This window comes from Gouania willdenowi, chromosome 15 (genome assembly GCF_900634775.1).
Source record: "Gouania willdenowi chromosome 15, fGouWil2.1, whole genome shotgun sequence".
In the NCBI taxonomy this organism is placed as follows: Eukaryota; Metazoa; Chordata; class Actinopteri; order Blenniiformes; family Gobiesocidae; genus Gouania; species Gouania willdenowi.
Window position 1 is genome coordinate 2,110,638 of NC_041058.1, and position 20,138 is coordinate 2,130,775.

The 20,138-nt window shown below is 36.2% G+C and overlaps 1 long non-coding RNA gene across 1 annotated transcript in view; it reads right to left on the reverse strand.

Annotated features, from left to right (window-relative positions):
* Positions 1 to 2,218: 2,218 nt before the first annotated feature.
* LOC114477305 (uncharacterized) overlaps positions 2,219 to 20,138 on the reverse strand; it is a 42,748-nt gene continuing 24,828 nt past the window's right edge. Inside the window, exons 3-4 of the long non-coding RNA XR_003675692.1 lie at positions 2,375 to 2,485; positions 2,219 to 2,284 (exon numbers count right to left, since the gene is read on the reverse strand). This is a non-coding gene — a long non-coding RNA (uncharacterized LOC114477305). The remainder of the gene's footprint in view (positions 2,285 to 2,374; positions 2,486 to 20,138) is intronic.

The following is a 20,138-nucleotide window of genomic DNA, read 5'->3' on the forward strand; positions in this document are numbered from 1 at the left end:
CAACATTCTGAATGTTCAACCAATTGTTCCTTAATAATCCAATAGACACACTGTACATTTTTAGTTTGATCAGATGAATAATTTTTGCAATATGAACAATGTAGTAAGTGTTTTTGGAGTCATTTTAGTGTTTTTTGTATTTTTTTATGTTTTTAGAGTCATCATGTGCGTTTTTGTTATTGTTTTATGCGTGTTTTTTGTGTTTCTATGTTGTTTTGTGTGTTGTTTTTGGCGTTCAGTGATTGTTTCTGTCATTTTCTATGTTTTTAAAGTTATTTTCTGTGCTTTAGAATCATTTGAGTGTTTTTTTTTTTTTTGTCTTTTTTTATGTTTTTGTTGCCATTTTGTGTGTTTTTGGAGTCATTCAAGTGTGTTTCGTCTTTTTTTTACGTTTTTGAAGTCATTTTGTCTCTTTTTGTTGTTTTGTTTCTTTTTGAAGTCATTTTGATTTCCATTTTGTGAGTTTTTGGAATAATCTTGCTGTTTTTATGCCATTTTGTAATAGTATAATTATATTTCATTCATATAGCGCTTTTCAAAACACCTAAAGACACTTTATCATCCAAAATGGAACAAAAATAACAATACACAGATAATAATAATTACAAAAGTCATGATAATATTAAAAGCATAAGTAATGTAGTTTTAACAGTTGAAAGCAAGTCTGAATAGATGTGTGTAAGTACACACATTGTAGGCGGAGCTTCAGGGTGTGTGTGTGTGTGTGTGTGTGTGTGTGTGTGTGTGTGTGTGTGTGTGTGTGTGTGTGAGGACAATGATGGAGGCCAATGCTGGCAGGAGCACAAAGAGAAAAGACTTAAAGAAAGTAAACAATCACCTTTTTTTCACGTTGAATCTGACGTGAAGACGTTCCAGGGTTGAAATCACGCACACGTGTGGATTTAAAGACGCACAAAGACGACGGAGCAGGTGCACAAGGTTGCGTTCGCTGCCAAAGACCTTCACTCCCACGTTTCACCTGCAGAGTAAATAAAAGAGAATTCAACACTTTCTTTTCAGAGCAAAGATCTGTTCCTTTGTTTGAATACGTGCACATCTCGTCTCAGCACAACCTCATTTAGTCTTAACCCACTTTAGCAAAGAGGTTTGATCAGAATGGGGTCAGTGCAGAAAGCCACTGGGCCCAGTGTTATAGTAATTAACATTTCATCAGGAACGTCTCATTAGGACGGAGGTAACGCTCCCACTTTACTGACTGTGGAGTTTCTTAAATGCTGAGAAAAGTAGGGGCTCACTGCCTTAAAACAGTGATTTAGCCTTTTTATTGCACTTTATCTCATCTTTAAAGTATAATCAAAATAAAAAACTACTTTTGTCATCGTATGCGATATATATTTGTTTTTGTTTTTTTTGTTTTTTTTTTTAATAATCAAAATTCTTTCATATTTGTTCTACACATATTTTTGTTTTATACAAGGTAAAACAGTTAATATATATATTTATATTTGTTTTTGTTAAATGCTGAGAAAAGTAGGGGTTGATTGACATCAAACAGAGCTTTAGGCTTTAAAGTTTATATAAATTCAAGCAAACATTTTGTTGTAGTTTAGATTTTTAGATTTAATCAGATCTACTTTTTTAATGTTAACTTCTATAATTTTATGACATTTAAAAAAAAAATAAAAATATTGCCTGTAGATTTTTTTAAATGCAGAGAAAAGTAAGGGCTGATAAGAGTAATAAAAGCCAGCATTTAAAAATTATAATTTTAATTTTATTTTATAATTATTTCAAAATCATTTTATAATTATTTTTAAAATATATATATATATTTTAAAACATTATATAATTATTTATAAAAACATTTTAATTATTTCTAAAATCATTGTATCATTATTTTAAATGTATTTGATAATTATTTAAAAAATATTGTATAATTTAAAAAAAAAAACATTTAATAATTATTAAAAGAAATATTTTATGATTATTTTAGAAACATTTTACAATTATTTTAGGAATATTTTGTAAATATTTAAAAATTTTAAAATAATTTTATAATTATAAAAAAACATTTTTAATTATCATATTTAGGTGATATTTAAGATTAAATCTACTTTTAATACATTTTGATAAAGGAATTATTAAAAACATAATAAATGTAATAAACAAGCGTGTAAAATGAATAAAAAGATGAAGGTGAAAGCAGCCTGACGTTATGATTAGGAGGTGAAATGTGTGTTCCTTTGGGCTGGTAAAGCACCTTCTCTGCTCCGTCAGACCTATGGTCCACCTCAGACCCTCAGAGCCTCAGATCTTCATCTCCCTGGATAAAGAAGACGACGATGAGGGTAAATGTGTTGATAGTGGCAGACGCTGCTGGAATTCTGGGCAAATGTGTCAAATGAGTTCTCACGTCTGGGCCTCCTTCCTGTCATCGTTTCCGTCCCACAAACAGAGCTTCATCCCTCCTGTGACCCTCATCCTCCTCCTCTTCCTCACCACCTTCTACAGCGGTTTATTGGTTCTACACGAGCAGAAAGGACTTCAGTTTAAAGTCAATATACAGTACATTAAACATCAAACATTCAAACTGAACAACAGATGTAGAAACATAGACGCAAAGTTAGAAAACGCTGAAGCCAAACTCGTTTTATGGATCCACGTTAATCTGAGTTATCTTCACAAACGTCCATGAACTGGATCGTTTGAGTTCTCATTGTTTACTGAGAGTCAGCTACTTGGGTTCTATCACCTCATCGTTTGAACCTTGTTTTTTTTTTTAATCTGACCATTTAAAACCTGATAATTTGAGTCCTAATGGTTTGACTCCTGATGGTTTGAATTCTGATTGAGTTTTGTTCCCGTAGCTTCTCAGAATCTCTCAGAGAGCTCCCAACTTAGCCTAAAAGACGCTAGCACGGTATAAAAGCATGACGTTTGCCACAGATCATCTCTAAGGGCCACTATTTTGGAAAAAGGCATTGGCCACACAAACATTCAATATGGCGGCCATTTTTCAAGATTTTTCTAAGAAAAATCTTAAAATTCAAGGATTTCTATGATTTTTCTAAGAGTGACATCACTAAGAGCTAATTTTAGCCTTAGGACGCTTTGTGAATACGGGCACTGATCTTTTGACTCTTGATCTTTTGACTCTTGATCATTTGGGTCCTTATCGTTTGATTCTATATCATTTGAGTTCTAATTGTTTGAGTCTTGTTCATTTGAATCTCGATCTTTTGACTCTTGATCGTTTGACTCTTGATCGTTTGAATCATATTTCCACTCTCTTGTTCTTATAACTGATCCTTTGAGTTCTGAATATTCCCAGTGATCATTAAAGTTTCTAGAATTCAATGAAAGAATTGATCCTTTAATCAGGCCATGTTTATAGTGAATTTTCTTCCCTTTATGGTCTTTTTGTTCTCGGAGGATCCATGAGTCCTGATTCCGTACAAAGACTCGATTCTTTAACCTGGATCGTTTGTTAACTGAGAAGCTTTGGTCTGTGCGTACGGACATGAAGGTGTGCATGTTAGCGAAACAGAAACATGTTTGGCGTTTGACCTCAGGACATTTCCCAGCTCTTTTTTCGATGCAGTCTCCTTCAACTTTTACCATTCCCATTCCACCAAAGTGCCTGTTAGCAAGCCTGCGCGCTCAGCAGCTAACGCTTGTGTGTAATGTGCAGGAACGTGTACTGTACGCTCACTAATAAAAGTTGCATAGCCTCACCCACTCTAAAGCAAGTAAATGATTTAGCATTATGGTATGGTAAGGAAGCGGCTAATGTTAATTCTGACTCTTTTTTTTTTTTTACTTCAAATTCAAAAGAACGAGGCGTATCATAACTTGTCCTCTTTAACCTCTTGAAGCTAAACAAATCCTTTGTGTCGTCTAGTAGGGGGCGCTAACGTTTGTTCTTTATAGAGGAAATCCTAGTTGTATATATTTGGTAATTATATACTTTAGTTTGTAAAACAAACAGGAGACTTGACATGACCCCCGTGAGAACCGTTCCACTTCGATCGCCATCTTTTCAGGGGCTAACTGCACATAGAAGCCTTAGCTAGCTACTGCATGTAAAAATTAAGGATCAAATTGTATATAACTAGGGATGTAACGATTCACTGAACTCCCGATGCGATTCGTTTCACAATACTGGGTTCACAATACGATTCTCTCACGATTTATTTTACAAAATGAGACTGTAGACAAATGATGACTGAAAAATATTCCTTTAGAAAATACTGTATTATCTTCCTTTTATTTTTAATTGTCAAAAGAATCCCTTGATAAACTATTCAAAACAATGCAATTTAATTAAAAATAAATCCTGAATGAAATACATAAAAGAATAATACAAATGAAGAAGAAGCCTATTAATTTAAATTCTGGTTCTATAGTAAACAATGCAAAACTGCATAATAGTTATTTTTCTTTTTAAAAGTGCATCTAAAAATGTATTTTGTGCCTTAACAATTGGACTTTAAAAAAAACAGTCATTGCACTAGATTTACATCAGATATTTGTTTGGACCAGCAGAGGGCGCTTGTAACCCAGTGGTCGGTTAGCATGCAGTTATTCTAGCAGTAAAGAAGAGATGCTATGCTAGCAGACAGAGCTAATAAAAAAAACGGGAATTTTACAGATACCCATGTAATATTACAGATATTCTTTCGGTACTAAAGGGGTAAGGAATCATTTATGAACATGTTTAAGAGTAGTAGTCAATTCCGCCCGCCGCTTCTGGACAAGAGAAGCATAAATAGATAGATGTTTAAAAAAAGTACTGCGATTCAGTTTTCAGAGTATCGAAATGAACCGTGATACCTATGAATCAATTTTTAACTCCCTTACGATTAATCGTTACATTCCTATATATACCAAGACAAAAAATTTTTTTAATTAGTAGAATATTGTTGACATTTAAAAAATGGGTTTCTAAAGTGATGGATGTGAAAGTTTTCCTGTTTCTATAGAAGCTGTGTGCAGTTAGTCTCTGGTAAGACGGCGTCTATTTTCAGACCATTCCAAGGTCTATCTCACGTTTTCTAACATTTCAGGTAATAAACTGGCGTCAGAGTAAAGTTAAAGTTTACAATAGGAAATATTTACATGTTTTTATGAATTTTTAGCTAATCGTTAACTAGCTTACTAGCTATTTGTTTTAAAATTCAAAACAGTTCATTTTGATTAAAGGTTAAATATTTTTAAACATTAATTCTTTAGGATATACTTTATTTATTTATTTTCTAATCAGTAAAATGATAGGTTTTGTTAACTTCAATTTGAGCCAACATCAACATTTTAATAGAGATAAAGCCTTTTCATGGATATTGGCTAATCGCTAACTAGCTTGTTAGCTTTTTATTTACATTCAAAACAAGTGATTTTGATTAAAGGTTAAAAGTTGGTAAAAGTTCATTCTTTGACATATATGAGGTTTTATTAACTCGTGTCAGAGCAAATTTAATAGAGATAAAGTATTTTCATGAATATTGGCTAATTGCTAACAAGCTTGCTAGCTTCTTGGTTACATTAAAGATTTTACCCCAAAACTAATTTTTTGAGGAGTTAAAAATCTACAATATAATAATCTTTAACTATTTAAGTTTATTTCACTTTTTCCCAGACAAAAAACACATTTTGAACCAAATACATGGTTTTTAATTTAATTTAAACCAAGCCGTGAGAGAGGTTATTGAATCTCTGTATAAAACTGCAGCACTTTTCAGGCTGGGGGAACCTTTGTACATATTTTTAAATGCATTTTTCACAATGATTACTTATTTACGGCCCCCCAGTATGTGCTAATGTGTTTATGAGCCACCCTGATCAGGCGTGAGGCAGAAAGGAGGCCACATGTGCTACTTAAGCTCTGGAAAAGCCTCTAAAATTCAAATCAACATTAAAATAGTTCTACGTTGTAAGTAAGATTGGGTGGACTCCATTATTTTCCCCACTATTTGCTTGAATAATTCAGGGTAGACGGCTGAATTATGAATAAAGTGTACAGTTTGAAGAAGGGGTTCATGCGCTGCCCGAGGCTACAGCCGAGCTTTAATGATGTCTGGAGACGCTGGACGAGAAGTCGTTAGCTTCAGTCATTTTCCCCAGGATTAAAAAACAGGCTTTTAAAGGAGCAGAAAAGGCCGATCGGTGAAAGAAACGTGACTGAGAGAAAAAGAAAGGTCCAACGCTGAGCTGAAGCTCTGCAACCACTACAGAGATAATCACAAAAGTGACCAAGATGTTGGTTTGGACACATTTTTCACAATGAATGATTGAAATCAATTGACTGTTTGGGATTTTCCTGCAGACTTTGCACCAGCAAGCTAAAAAAAATGAAAAAAAAACCTATCTTGAAAAGGTTTGTTCTGAAAATGAAAAGAAACGCAGTAAAAAATTGTTATCTTTGGCTTCTATAATCATTGTTAAATGTGAAAGCAGAGATTGGGGTCAATTGTAATTGTAATCACATAATTGATCATTAATTACAACTATGATATTATTATAATGGTAATTGTAATTAGAAAAATGTGTTCTTTTTCCTCCCTCCCTGGTTATTCCACATTTTGTAAAAAGTCAGCTCCAAACGGGACACTAAGATTTTTCTCGCGTTGTGACATCATATCACGGAAACTCCTCCTTCTGACAATCCTGGCTCCTCCTACCCTATAAGAATGTGAGCTCCTCCCTCTCAATCTACCTCAGCTAAAAAAACAGTATATATCTGCAACCATTACTCTTTTTATATTATATTTATTGTATTGTTTATTTTATCTAGTTTTCTGTGTTTTTTTTTTAACTGTCATGACAGTAAATGTCCCCACTGTGGGATGAATAAATATACTCTATTCTAATGTTTTTAAATGATTTTTTATTATACAATAGTTTGGTGAAACTTGTAAAGTGAAGGCTGTATATGTCGTGAAGCGCTGAATGTTTTATTGATATGAGCTGGTTGAGCAACAGACGTTCCAGATTGTTCCCTCCTTTATTCATAGCCATCAAAGGCAGGACGGCTTATTGGAGGGAATGGGCCGGATGAGGAACACACACAGCACAGATGTTGGTGCAGATGTTGGTGCAGAGGAGAAGGCCGGGTTAACGGCTACGGTGGACGTGCACAGACTGTGTGAGGGTCGACTCACACACTTGACTGGTTCACGGGTCAGGACATGAGAGATGTATCACTAACCACTGGGAATCTGACGGAATTCTACACCAAACATTCCAACAATTGGCCTTATTTTTCAACTCAGCTCTGCAAAGGTTCACAGAGTCAGAATAAAAGATTTATAATTGACAAACAACAGCCTGATGGACAAATAAATGTACAATACGATACAATTTTACAATAAAAATGTTTGTTATAAGAAGTTAAAAAAATGTCCATCTGAGAAAAAAGTCCATTACATATAAATGTCAAACGTCAATTACACCAATAATGTCAGATACAAAAACAATGTGCATTACGAGAAAAATGTCAGCTATGACAAAAAATTGTAGTTACAAAAAAATGGTCGTTATGACAAAAATGTCAGAATTGAAACTTTGTCTGCAACGACAAAAATACCTGTTACAAAAAAAATGTTACAGAAAGTTACAAACAAAATATCCGTTCCGGAAAAGATAGTTGTCACGACAAAAATAAGAATAATGACATTAATGAAATAATGTACAACACAAAATAAAAAGATAATTGAGGAAGAAAATGTCAGTTTTGTAAAAATGTCACTCGCACCATTAATGTCAGTTACAGTAAACAAATAATACAATACGACTAAAAATTCCATCACGAGAAAAATGCGTGCTGTAAAAACTTATTTTATGAAAAAAGGTAGTTAACACAAATATTCGCTTTGAGAAAAACGTCAACTACGTAATAATGCCAATTACACCAATAATGTCAGATACAACAAAAATGTCAATCTTGGCAAAAATATTCGGACAAAAAAAAGTTACTTACAGAAAAAAATACACATTGCGAGAATTTTTTTCAGTTACAACAAATTATTTTTACGATTCATAATTTCTTTACTTGAGTTACACAGCCCATCGTGGCAGCAGAAGAAGAATCTTTGGGCTTACAAGCGCCCCCTACAGTTACTATAAATCTAATCAAACAGCCTGGTTTGTGTTCATCTTGTGATCCATTATCAGGTCTAACAAGTCTTAAACCTAAGAATTCAGTGATTCATTTAGTCTTTGAATCTTTTAAATCCTCTGTTTCTGATTCTGGCTTCATCACAAACGGTTTCTCTTCACATGCGCGGCCTTGAAGAAGAAGTTTTCCTGTTTTAATCCATATCAAAGTGTCCCCACAGGACTGTGTGTCCTCTTTAAAGCAATAGAAGGTAGATTTTTAGCGATAAAGCACCGCTTCCTTCTCTGTCCCTGGGGTCCACTTTGGTTCTGAATATCTGAGTCGCTCCAAAGAATCAGTGTGTGATGTTTCTGCAGCTTTGGCAGAGACACAAACCACCACAGAAGAAGAAGAAGAAGAAGATGATGCTGTCACTCAACCTGCATCGTTTCTTTCTGCAAATCTTTGGCTTCCTCGCAAGGTCGTGCTGACCTTGAGAGGCAGGTGACAGGAAGTGACTTTGCTTTGTCACAGCAGATGTCAGCTTTACAAACAGCCTTTGTCTTGTCTTTATTAGATTTTAATTAATACCATGTCTTAGATTTCCAACAATGTGGGAGGAAACAAAAAACCCAAGGTGAATTCAAGAGTTGAGTCTTTGTACTGAATCATTAAGTCACAGATCCTCTAAGAAGCTACTGTAAAGAGAGAAAACTTCACAGGATTCAGATGAATCACATCTCTGACAGAATCATAGAAACACCATTAAGCACTAAAAACACCCAGGACTCAAATGAGTCAGTTATAGGACCCGAGTCACGGATTCACCAGAAGCACGTTTGTTTTGTTATTGCTTTTTTCTGTCATTTTTGTTGTTGAGCGTTTGTGCATGTTTTTGTTATTGTTTTGTATTGTTTAGTGGGTTTTTTCTATCATTTTGTGTGTGTTTGTGTTTTTATTGTGTGCATTTGTGTATTCCTGTTGTTGTGTGCGTATTTGTTGTTGTTCTGTGCTTTTCAGCCATTTTTGTTATTCATTTTAGCGTATTTTTGGTGACATTTTTATTTTTTTGTTCCAATTAATTATCCAAAGTCATTTTGTGTGTTTTTGTTGTACTTTTTGCACATGTTTCTGTCATTTTGTGCCTTTACTTTGATGGCCTTCTTCTTCTTCTTCTCTCCTCAGAGCTGTGGTGTCGTCCCCTCATCATCTTCAGGTCATAATGTAACATGACACCATCGGGTCCAACAAGGCCGAGCGTTTAAGACCAATGAATATCATTTGCTGCTGGTCGCTTCCCCGGCGCTGCTAGATGGGGCCACGCCAGACTGAATCAGTGTTGGCGCCTGTCATGTGTCAGACGTGATGGAACACACACACACACACACTCACACACACAAACACTGATGTCCAAACGTGGAGCAGCAAATACACACTTTTTTCAGATACTTTGTACTTTTTGGTGATGCCGTCGTCCTCATACCTCACTCTTCTAACCGGCGTGTAAAAACAGCTCGCACCATGTGACCCTGTGGGGACAGTTTCCAGGACGTGACCGTGTGGGGACGATTTTCCTTGACGTGACCACGTGTGGACATTTTTTAGGACATGAACGCGTGGGGACGTTTTTAAGGACGTGACAACGTGGGCATGTATTCCAGGTGGACGACATCCTTCGTTAGTGGGATTAAGGACAGCCGTGACGTCCCCCGTCGCCTCTCACCTCTCTGCTCAGTTTCCAGCTTCAATTCCCTCCTGACTCTGAAAATGTCCTCGGTGGTGGAATTCCTGGGCTTTGATCTCACACACACACACACACACTGATGACCCCGCCCATCCCTACAAAAAGGCTGAAGGGGGTCACGGGTAACGATGCTGGAGATGAGAGTCAAAGAATAAAAAGGGGAGGAGTGTGAGTAAAAGGGCCGATAAGTGTGTGTGTGTTGGGACACACACACACACACCCCACTAATACCTCCTTCACACACACACTCACACACACTTAAAGCAGCTAATTACCTGCCTGATCTAATGCCGAGGCAGCACCTGCAAAGCGGGGTCAAAGCCGCCGGTCGGGCTGAGCTAACGAGCTAACAACCTTGTTAGCGCGTATCTCATGCTAATGAGGGCTAATCATGTAGCGTGTTTAGTTTGGCGCTAACAGCGCTGCATGTGATCTCCACCTTTTCATCTTTAAAGTAACACGGCTGCTGCTCTTCACACACAGATCAATGTAGCGCTGCACTGGATCTATATTACATATAATACATATATTACATTTATTACACATATTACATGTGCTCGTGCACGAGTAATTATTAAAAAACACGATTTAACCGTGCACACGTACCAGGAATCCTGAACATTAATAAGTCAATGTTTATCATTCCTTTATAAAACATTAGCTTTCACTCACACTTAATGCTGGTTAATCAGAGAACTTTCATTACAGCAAATGTATCTGATCTGAGGGTCACATGACTAACACAGGTTTTTTTTGCATGTTTTTGTTATTTTGTGCATTTCTGTATACTTTTGTTATTGCTTTGTGTCATTTTTGTATATTTCTGTTGTTTTGAGTGTTTTTCTGCCTTTTTCGTTTTTCATTTTGTGTATTTTTGACATTTCAAATTATTTGAAGCGAGTGGGCAGCACAATTTTTACTCTTATTGTGACCTATAAACTAATAAGAAAAGTTTGATTTAAATTTCACTTTGTTTATTTCATTTAAAAATCAGAGATAAAAATTTCACTTTTTCCTTAGTTTATAGTTTTTTCTCATGAATTTCGTAAAATGAGTTTTGACTGTTATATTAGACTATTCCTCACGTTTTGTTGTGATTTTCTGTATTATCTATAAACGCTCTATATTTTCATTTATTGGTATAGAATTTCAACTACTTTACTCAGTGCTAAGCTAAGTGTCTGCTAAGTGTGTTTAATATGTGCACGGCCAATAGAAGAGTATGGTATGACTTTTATGGCCTCACACTGGCAAGAAAAAAATTAGATTTTATATACTTTTCATGTTTATTTTCCTTTTCAATTTGAATTTGTTTGTTTTATTTCAAAATCTGAGATAAAAAACAATTTGTATTGAATTATTTTACTCAGTTTGGCTTTTGTGTGTGTTCAGGTGTGCTAATGCTAAGCTAAGTGTCTGCTAACTGTGTGTTTAATACGTGCAGGGCCGATAGAAACGTGTGCTATGACTTTTATGGTCCTCACTCTGTGGGCATCGCTGCCAAACCACGAGACGATCCCTATAAGGGCTGTAATGGATCGGCGGCAGCGCGTTTAAAGATGCTATTAGTTTGTGGCTACATAGCTGGGCTGCTACATTTTTAATATCCAGAGTGATATGGGCAGTAAAGAATAGCAGCAGCCCAGACCAAATGCACAGCGAGTCAAACGCAGCGTGCGTACGTCTCCCAGTAAATGGACGCGTGCACTCAGCGTCATGGCGCTAACGACCAGCACTTTGTTGCTAAGTGCTCGTTAGCGTCCTCTGGGTCAATTCATTTCTGAATGCCCACCGTCTGCGTTTGAAGCACAGACATTACACCCACCTATCATAGCACGCAGACTTAACGCAGCTCATCTCTGATTCCTCACTAAACAGCTCTAAACAAACTCTCTCAAAGCCCTGATGAATAAGTCAGAGGATAAAAGCTACATCGATACCATTCCAGCGCATTAAAGCAAGCGGATAAATAAATAAATAAGCCACCATGTGCGTATTCTTTTCTACACTGAATCTATCTTACCGCGGCGTGTAAAAATAGCTCGACACAGGCTAATTGTGCTGGTTGCTGAATAATGGATCACAGTGGAGTGAGTCTTCCTGGAAGTCGAGCGGTTCCTCTTCCTCCGCTCACCCCCGGCTTCACATTTGACATCGACCCCCCCCCCACATTAAACACTTCCTGTTCCAGGTCCACGCTCTGATCACCCTCCATGGTTTCCCACTGACCAACGCTCATCGCACACATGGGACACAAGTCACTAAACTGCAGATGAAAAATAGTCTTTTGGCTAATTCTGGTATATTTTCACTATTTATATGAATGTGCTCTGTGTCTGTTAAATAAACTAATAAATACGTGAAAACAAACACAAAGCATGTGTGCTCCAATAGCATAAAAAATGACAACACGCAAAATTACAGAAAAATGCACAAGGGTTAGGGTTAGGACAACCAAAACTCACCAAATGATGGCAATAAAGGACAAGACATGGGAACAAGACAACTGGAAAAACCTACGATGTGACAACAAAACACACAAAAAGACTACAAAAACCCATAAATTGACAACAAAAACTCAATAAACTACAACAAAACCTCACAAAACAACCATAGAATAGCAACAAAAGTGAGAAAGTCACAAAAACAAACACAAAATGACAAAAACTCACATTATGACAAAAATAAACACAAAACTTTAACAAATATCACAACAAAAACTCAAAGTGACAACAAAAACAAGACAAAACTAAAATAAAACCTCACAAAATGACTACAAAAACACACAAAGTGACAAAACAAACACAAAATGAAAACAATACCTCCAAAAAGACACAAACCCTCAACAAAAATTCAGTAACAACAAAAACTACAATAAAACAACAAACAAACAAATTGAAAAAGTCGCAAAACGACAAAAAAATCTCAACAAAAATTCAAAGTGACAACAAAAACTTCACAAAACTAAAATAAAACCTCACAGAACGACGACAAAAACACACAGTGACAAAAACTCACAAAGTGACAACAATACCTCACAAAAACACAAGAGAAACACATAAAACTAGTAGAAAAAACCTGAAAAAAAAACAAAGACTATAAAAATTACAACTGAAAAAACAAAGTGACGACAAAACCACAACATAAAAGTCAGTAATAACAAAAAACTACAACATAACGACACAACAAAAATTAGAAAGTCACAACACAAAATGATAAAAAACTCAAAACTACAACAAAAACCTCAACAGAAACTTAAAGCGACAACAAAAACTACACAAACTAAACCAAAAACTCACAAAACGACCACAAAAACAAAAAAGAAAGTAAAAAAATGACAAAATAGACACAAAACTAAAACAAAATAACTACAAAAAAATACAAAGTGCCAAAACAAACAAAATGAAAATTGTTTCTAAAAATGAACAATAAATACACACAAAACCTCAACAAAAAGTCAGTGACAACAAAAACCAAAAACAAAAAAATACAACAAAACGACTATAAAAACACATAACGTGACAACAACACACCCCCAAAACCAACAATCACACAAAATAGCAACAATAACTCAAAAAATGACAAAAGAAACACACTAAACTACTAACAATATTTGAACAAAAAGTCAGCAACAAGAACTTCTCTCAGAAAACTAACGACTAAATGAGCTGAGTTCTTCTTCTTCTTCAGTTTGTTATCGGTTTGAAATCACTTACAGGTGCATTACTGCCCCCTAGTGGAGATGAATGCAGAGTTATTTTATTTGTGGAACAGGAGATCGTTTGTATTTCCTAAAACTGTCCCCACGCAGATGGAAGCATCAAATCGTCATGGTAACGCACGCAGATGCACGACTCAGGCTTTTGTGCAGATTTAGCTCATGTTCAGATGTTTACAAACATGAATCCATCAAACATGGAGCGATAAACGATGAAATGATAAGATCTTCCACATGAAGGCGTGGCTTATGTGTAGCTCAGATCACTTTCTAACACAAACTTTATTTTGAAGGAGCTGGGCTGCTTTTTAACGAGACGTCAGACGTGCAGCCGCTCTACCGTCACACGGTGAATATGCAAAGATACAGTGGCGCTCCTTCCAAGCGTCCCAGAGTGTGCACCAGTAACACCAGTAACAGCAGCTTTGATGTGCTATCAGACGCAGGAAACAAAGTTGATACGGTTATTTACCAACAGGCCTCTGTGTTCCTCTGTGCTGGGGCAGAATAAGAGGATTACGGATTTATCCTCATACTGTCACCATGTGGAATTTAATTGTTCAACATGTTTTACAGCTTCGTTGTTTGACTCCACAGTGTGTTTATCAGCCATAGAACACAATCTGATTCATAGACAATAACATCCACTAATTTTACCTGTCATTAATCACCTGTAGTTAACAGTGTGTGAGTTTAACATGGTTCATAACTTATAGGAGAGTGTGGACGGATCAGAAATCAGTTCAGCAGTGGTTCTCAACCTTTTCAGCCTCTGACCCCCAAAATAAAGGTTCCAGATACCAAGGACCCCCACTGTAGCTGAAGGTGGTTGAACACAGACATGAACATTGAAGAACAGTCATGTGGAGACAGGACCATCTATAAGGGGGAATAAAGGGGAGAGATTTTTGGGGTCCATCCATAAAGTCAGTAAAATGATGGTTTATTGTTCTATGAATCTGTGATAACCACATTTATTTATTCATCTGAATAATATCCACTGTTATCCAGGAACGTTTATTATTATTATTATTGGGGAGTGGTGGCCGAGTGGTTAAGGAAGCGCACTTGTGATCAGAGGGTCATTAGTACGATTCTCACTGTGGTGGTATGTTGAGTCCCTTAACCCCAATCCAACTGCAATTGGTAAACCACTGCTATGCCTCAGGGAAAATGGGTCCAAGGGACCAAAAATGGTGGAAAAGGTGGTGAAATGGATTTTAAAAACCACAGAAATCGGTTAAAATTTGCAAATTAAAGTGGACAAAAACGGACAGAAAAAGTGGGAAAAAGGGTTCAAAGTGTCAGAAATGCTTCCTTTACTTCCTGGTTTCATTGGTCGCTTCCTTTACTTCCTTGTTTCATTGGTTGATTCCTTTACTTCCTGGTTTCATTGGTCCCTTCCTTTACTTCCTGGTTTCATTGGTCGCTTCCTTTACTTCCTGGTTTCATTGGTTGATTCCTTTACTTCCTGGTTTCATTGGTTGCTTCCTTTACTTCCTGGTTTCATTGGTTGCTTCCTTTACTTCCTACTATAGAACCATGTATTTCTGAGACTAAAACCTCCCGCTCAGTGACAACTGTGAGGTGTCTCCTTGTCTAATTCACACTTCCTCTTAAAAAATGGAGGTAAAACATGGTGCAAACATGCTGAGATGGAGTGGGAGGGGCCTGTGTGAGGTATGTGGGTCATGTATCATTCCTGCTTTTCTTCCCGTAATGTCGGCCTTCTGTCACGAAACATGGCTCAGCGTGTGGTGGGGTGCGGATGGGGGTGGGGGGGGGTGGACATGATGCTCCATCTATTCCACCTGGCTAATGGCTTCTTCCTGGATCCAAACACAACTTGTTCTGGATAATCTAGGAATTATTCATGACCTCTGCATTATGAGCATCATAATACGTCAGGTGGGATTAGTGTGAAGGAAAACCAAAGGAGACGGGAGAATTCCCAATTTACCTCCAAGGTTTTCCCAAATATGTACTAAACCCCCCACACTCACATGTCCTCCCACTTCTAAAGGTGCTAATCTTACATAATTTATTCATTATTATTTCACAATTTTATTGTATTTATTACTTTTTATTTATAATTTGAAAAATAATTATTCTTCCATTTACAATCGCTTACAATAACTTGAAATAAAGAATGAATAAAAATGTATATATATATATATATATATATATATATATATGTATGGTAATGATAGTAGTGGTGGTAGTAGTGGTGGTAGTGGTCTTACCAGAAACATTGATCTTCTCTAGCTTTAGATATCAGCAGCTAAAAAACAACATTACTGACAGGCAAAATGTCAACAGAAACACAGAAAACAACATCAAATATGCACAAAAAGGTAAATGAAAATGCACAAAATGACAGAAAAACAAATGAGAACAAAACAAAAATTTACAAAATGACTACAAAAAAAACATAAAACAGCATCAAATATGCAAAAAATGTCAACTAAAAATACACAACTCACACACTATTATAGATAAACTAGAGATGAATCCAGACATAAAAAAGGTAAACCAAAAATACACAAAATGATTCCAAAATAATGTCACAAGTAACTTTTTTTCAGCAAGTTCACCCTAATTTTTCTCTATAAATTGATTAAACCTTATTAGGGATGTAACGATTAATCGTAAGGCAGTTAAAAATCGATTCACAGGTATCACGGTTGAAATCGATTTTCTGAAAATTGAATCGCAGTACTTTTTTTAAACAGCAGAGTATATACTAACCTTCTCTTGTCCAAATGCTGAGGCGGCGGGCGGAATCTGCTACTACTTTCTTTCTGGCCGCCTTCTACTCTTAAATATGTTCATAAATGATTCCTTACCCCTTTAGCACCGAAAGAATATCTGTAATATTACGTGAATATTCGTAAAAGTCTGCTAGCATAGCATCTCTTCTTCACTGCACAGAATATCTGCATGCCAACCGACCACTGGGTTACCAGCGCCCTTTGCTGGTCCAAACAAATATCTGACGTAAATACAGTACATGGACTGTTTTTTTTTTTTAAATGTCCAACTGTTAAGGCACAAAATACATTTTTAGTTGCACTTTTAAAAAGAAAAAGAACTATTATGCAGTTTTGCATTGTTTACTATAGAACCAGAATTTAAATTAATAGGCTTATTCATTTGTATTTTTCCCTTATTTATTTCATTCAAGATTTATTTTTAGTTAAATTGCATTGTTTTGAATAGTTTATCAAGGGATTCTTTTGACAATGAAAAATAAAAGGAAAATAAGGAATATTTTTAATCATCATTTGTCTACAGTCCCATTTTGTACAATAAATCGCGAGAGAATCGTATCGTGAACCCAGTATCGTGAATCGAATCGTATCGGGAGTTGAGTGAATTGTTACATCCCTAAACCTTACACTACAAAGCAATAAAACAGCTGATGCTAAGCTTTAGCTTTAGTTAGCTAATGCTCATAGCTTCCAAAACAGGTTTTTAGCTTTTCCACTGTCACTGATCATTATTAATTCTTTAAAAACCATAAGCATCACAGCTAGCCGTTGCTAATAGATAAGCTAACGTGTGAACAGCAGAATTCAATGTTTATCTGTAAAAAAGGAGCTTGTTTAGTTATAAAACTAACTAAATGTATGAAGAAGGATGGTAGAAATGAACTTTGCTGATAAAGTGAGCAATAAAAAATGAGAAAGAGGTGAAGCACAGACTTGAACCTCCAGCTAACATCTCTCCACTGCTGCTGTATATTTAATAGCCTCTCCATCATTCTGCCTCCTTTCCCTCTACTGCTCTCCATCTTTTACACAGTTTGCCCCAACAGATGGAGATTGTAAGGCTTGGTGGTCCATTCCAGCATCACAATCTGCTTCTGTATGTGTGTGTGTGCGTGTGTGTGTACGAGTGTGTGTGTTTCCCGGTCAGCGCCCGAGCTAGTGTTAGGCAAATACAGAAATGAGCGTAACGGCTGGAAGTGGCAGCATGTCAGCGGAGACGGACGGAGGGAGATAGTGGGATGATTGTTGGGGGGAATTATTCATCCGGGGATGTGTTTTTTTTCCTCCTTTGTGCCAGCAGCCTGCGTGGGTGGCAGTCGCTGCCATGCCGGCCAAACAGAGAATTAAATGTACACCATTACAAACGTGTTTATCTTCAATCCCTGTGGTGGAGGGGCAAAGTCTGCGTGACGCCAGTTCAAAGCTTTGTCACATTCAAGTGTCACAAACTTATCAGCGCACAGCTGCCACGGGGCTTTTCTACGCTTCTATTGTGCCAACGTATTTAAATACACAACAATCATAAATGTTAGAGAAGTGGACGCACATCGGAGAGCTGAAGAACATTATTACGTTACTGTTACTTTTAGGAATGTCCCATAGACCAGTGGTTCTCAACCTTTTCAGCCCCACGACTCTTCAAAATAAAGGTTCCAGAGACCGAAGACCACATTTATTTATTTATGTGAATAATATCGCTGTTACTCAGGAAGTTTACTATTATTTGGGCCATAGTTTAAGTCATCTTAAAGATGGAAATCCTTGTTTTAATCAGAAATAAAATGGGTTCAAAGTGACCAAAAAAGGTGGTGAAATGGGATTTTAAAAACCACAGAAATTGGTTAAATGTTGTAAATTACAGTGGACGAAAAACAGACAAAAAAAGTGGTAAAAAGGGTTAAAAGTGTCAATATTAGAACAATTAGTTTAAACTGGCAAATAATGGGCAAGACCAATAGTGAATGTGGTTAAATTGTCAAAAATAAGCATGAAATATGGTGAAAATAGGTTAAAAGTGACAATAATGGGTCAACATATGTGACATTAGGTGGAAAAGTGGTGGAAAGGGTTTATAAGTGCTGAACATGTTTTTAATGTAGAAAAATGTGCAGAAAAGACAATGAAATCCGATGTAAAAGTGTCAGAAATGGGAGTAATGCATTAAAAGTAGCAAAAATGTACCAAGAAAAAGTGATGAAAATAGGTTAAAATATGACATGTTTAGTGTAGTTGCAGAAAAAGGATAAAAAAAGGAAAAGTTTGCGTAAATCGTTCAGAAAATATTCATAGTTTCTTAAAGGCATGGGATGTTTACAGGCAGTGGGGCCGTGTGACATCATCAATCACGTGATTTCAAGATGGAGGAACACAGGCTCTAAAACTGTAAAGTAGTCCTATTTTCAAAAGGCAATTAAATATAATATGGTGCATAATAATGTTTTGTTAGACATAAATCTTCCAATTAAAAACATTTCAAAGATTTTAGTCGAATCCCTTTAATAGTATGTACTAATTAATATAATAACATGATATTGTTACCTATATTGTATAATGTAGTTCTAGGGCCACATACGACCCAGTTTGACATGAAAAAATCCATGTTCTTGTGAAGGAAAAAAAAAAACACAAATTCAAACAAAATCCTGAAAGTTAATCAAATGGTGAAAATTCATCGACTTTGCCACTAATTTTCTTAAAATTCGCAATGTAATTTGTCAGAATCGTGTGATAATTTGGGACAATTTTCTAGGTTTTTAAAAATAATTGTGATTTAACATTACTGTAAATAACGTGGTACTACAACCCCCATTGTATTATATCTATACAACTTATATGGGAATTTACCAACAGTCCTTTTTTTTCTGTATTTTATACTTACTTAAGTTGGACATATGTGATATAGAATATATATATATATATATTATTAAGTAAGTATAAACACTGAGGTCCCATTAGTTTGATCTCATTCCAGTTTGTGATACTGCCTTTAATGCTGTTTGTCTTTAATATTAAACATAATAATGTCAAAAAACAACAAACATTTGTCTGTTATTTCCTGCCACGCTGCAAGTCTTACATAGACATAACTGTGACAGAATGGTTCTTTAATGTGATGGATGTGATAGTCATCCTGTATATTTACATGAGGACACAAGCTTGTCAGTCTCTAGTATGGGACCCAGTCCTATCTATGTTTCTATATCTATGAGCTGCTACTGTAGTGTTTCTGCTCCTGTAAACATCGCTCTTCCTTTTCTTTCTCCAACTTTATCTACGATCCACTGATTCTATTTAAAACGTTTTGTAAACACAGTAAATTCATCTTGACTTGATTCGCCCTGTGGCTCCAACACATCATTTCCATCTTCACCTAAATGTGTCACTCACTCATCGCAGCATCCGCAGCAGGTCACAGAGATGCTAGAAGAAGAAGAAGAAGAAGAAGAAGAAGAAGAAGAAGAAGAAGAAGAAGAAGAAGAAGAAGAAGAAGAAGAAGAAGAAGAAGAAGAAGAAGACAACTTGACGGTGTGAGGAAGAGGAGGAGGAGGAAAGAATTAACCATAGCAGACGATTAATCTTTCATTGGCGCTGCACACCCAAGGTGAAATATGTGAGCTGCAGCGTGACATGTAAAATGTGTTTGGATCTGGCCTCCAAACACTGCTGAGCAGCACATGAAAGATGCATGGAGCCACTGGAGAGGTATAAAGAATTTAGAGATATAAAGGATATATGACAAATGAATCAGGATGCAAATCTCACAGAGCGCCACTGGGACTTCTCCAATGAAAACCGCCTCAATTATTCAAGAGAAGAAGAGGAAACATTTCATCGATGAGCGCAGCCGCGGAA